Below are 2,837 nucleotides of genomic sequence, written 5' to 3'. Positions count from 1 at the left end.
TACATGACTACTGGAAAAACCATAGCTTTGACTAGACGAACCTTTGTCAGCAAAGTAATGTCTCTGATTTTTAATACACTGTCTAGGTTGGTCATAGCCTTTCTTCCAAGAAGCAAGTATCTTTTCATTTCATGGCTACAGTCACCATCTGCAGTGATTTTGGAGCCCCCAAAATAATCTGTCACTGTTTCCATTGTTTCCCCATCTATTTGCCAGGAAGTGATGGGACCATGATCTTAGTTTCTTGAACATTGAGTTTTAAGGTAGTTTTTCACTCTCCTCTTTCACTTTCATCAAGAGGCTCTTTAGTTCCTCTTCACTTTCTGCCATAAGAGTGGTGTCATCTGCATACCTGAGGTTATTGATATTTCTTTCAGCAATCTTGATTCCAGCTTGTGCTTCCTCTAGCCTGACATTTCGCATGATGTACTCTGCGTATAAGTTAAATAAGCAGGGTGACAATATACAGCCATGTCGTACTCCTTTCCCAATTTGGAATCAGTCTATTGTTCCACATCCAGTTCTAACTTGCTTACTGACCTGTATACACATTTCTCAGGAGGCAGGTAAGGTGGTCTGGTATCCCATCTCTTTAAGAATGTTCCACAGTTTGTTGTGATCCACACAATCAAAGGCTTTGGTGTAGTCTATAAAGCAGAAGTAGATGTTTTTCTGGAATTCTCTTGCTTTTTCTATGATCCAATGGATGTTGGCAATTTGACCTCTTGTTCCTCTGCCTTTCCTAAATCCAGCTTGAACATCTGGAAGTTCTTGGTTCACATACTGTTGAAGTCTAACTTGGAGAATTTTGAGCATTACTCTGCTAGCATATGAGATGAGTACAATTGTGCAGTAATTTGAGCATTCTTTGGCATTGTCCTTATTTGGGATTGGAATGGAAACTGACTTTTTCCAGTCCTGTGGCCACTGCTGAGTTTTCAAAATTTTCTGGCATATTGAGTGTAGCACTTTCATAGCATCATCTTTTAGGATTTGAAGTAGCTCAACTAGAATTCCATCACCTCCACTAGCTTCGTTAGTAGTGATGCTTCATAAGGCCCACTTGACTTTGCATTCCAGGATATCTGGCTCTAGGTGAGTGATCACACCACTGCAGTTATCTGGGTCATTAAGATCTTTTTTGTATAGTTCTTTGGTGTATTCTTGTCACCTCTTCTTAGTATCTTCTGCTTCTGTTAAGTCCATACCATTTCTGTCCTTTATTGTGCCCGTCTTTGCATGAAATGTTCCCTTGGTTGCTCTCATTTTCTTGAAGATATCTCTAGTCTTTCCCTTTCTATTGTTTTCCTCTATTTCTTTGCATTGATCACTTAGAAAGGCTTTCTTATCTTTCCTTGCTATTCTTTGGAACTCTGCATTCAGATGGCTATATCTTTCCTTTTCTTCTTTGCCCCCTCAGTTCAGTTCAGTTCAGTTTAGTCACTCAGTCGTGTCCAACTCTTTGTGACCCCATGAACCGAAGCACGCCAGGCCTCCATGTCCATCACCAACTCCCGGAGTCCACCCAAACCCATGTCCATTGAGTCAGTGATGCCATTCAACCATCTCATCCTCTGTCATCCCCTTCTCCTCCTGCCCTCAATCCCTCCCAGCATCAGGGTCTTTTCAAATGAATCAGCTCTTCGCATCAGGTGGCCAAAGTATTGGAGTTTCAGCTTCAACATCAGTCCTACCAATGAACACCCAGGACTGATCTCCTTTAAGATGGACTGGTTGGATCTCCTTGCTGTCCAAGGGACTCTCAAGAATCTTCTCCAACACCACAGTTCAAAAGCATCAATTCTTCGGCGCTCAGCTTCTTTATAGTTCAACTCTTACATCCATACATGACCACTGGAAAAACCATAGCCTTGACTAGAGGGACCTTTGCCCTCTCACCCTGTCACAAACCATCCTTCACCTCCTGTTCCCCAGGGTGACCGGGGTGATGGGATGTCAGCAGGGCCTGCACACAGTGGGGCTCTGCAAGCAGCGGCCTCCCTCTGTACTGCCCACCCTGCAGTGGTGCTCTGTGACCTGCCAGGTGGGGTCCTAGGCTGCGTGTCTCCTGCTCCTCTGCACCTGGCTGGTCCCACCGCTCCCACCCATGTGGCACTATTAACGCAGGAACAAGTGTCTTATGATCAGCGTCCACATGTGTCTGGGACAAAGAGAGGGAGCCTGAATAAAGCTGTGCCCCCCCTGTCACCCCTGGCCCCAGGATTACTGGTCCCTGCACAGTGTGGCAGCAAGCTCAGCCGTTGTCACCGGGGAGCAGCCGGCTGATTTGTCCCCTAGCCTGGCTGGATAGTGGAGTCTTATTCTCTTCGGGAATGGGGGTGGGGGGTACCGGGCTGGGAGAACAGCAAGCCTGCGTGTCCTAGAGAGCATTTCAGCTTTCTCAAAATCAACTTCATTCTTATTAAACTAAACATGCTCTGACTATCCATACCATCCAGCAATCATGCTCCTTCTATTTACCCAAAGAAGTTGAAAGTTGAGTCCACACCAAAACTTGCACGTGGATGTTTATAGCAGCCATATTCATAATTGCCTCAGGTTGGATGCAATCAAGATGTCCTTCAGCAGGTGATGGACAAACAAACTGTGATGCATGCAGACGGTGGAGTATTGAATAATATTCAATTGAATGGCATGAGAAAGAAATGAGCTATCAAGGCATGGAAAGACATAGAGGAATATAAGTGAGTGTTACGAAGTCAAAGAAGGCAACCTGAGAAGGCTGAAGACTGTGTGACTCCAGCTCTGTGACACTCTGGGAAAGGCAGAACTATGGAGGCAGTGAAAAGATCAGGGGTGGCCGGGGATGGGGGGGA

Source organism: Bison bison, unplaced genomic scaffold, assembly GCF_000754665.1.
Source record: "Bison bison bison isolate TAMUID 2011002044 unplaced genomic scaffold, Bison_UMD1.0 scf7180017864167, whole genome shotgun sequence".
In the NCBI taxonomy this organism is placed as follows: Eukaryota; Metazoa; Chordata; class Mammalia; order Artiodactyla; family Bovidae; genus Bison; species Bison bison.
This window is presented reverse-complemented; position numbering follows the sequence as displayed.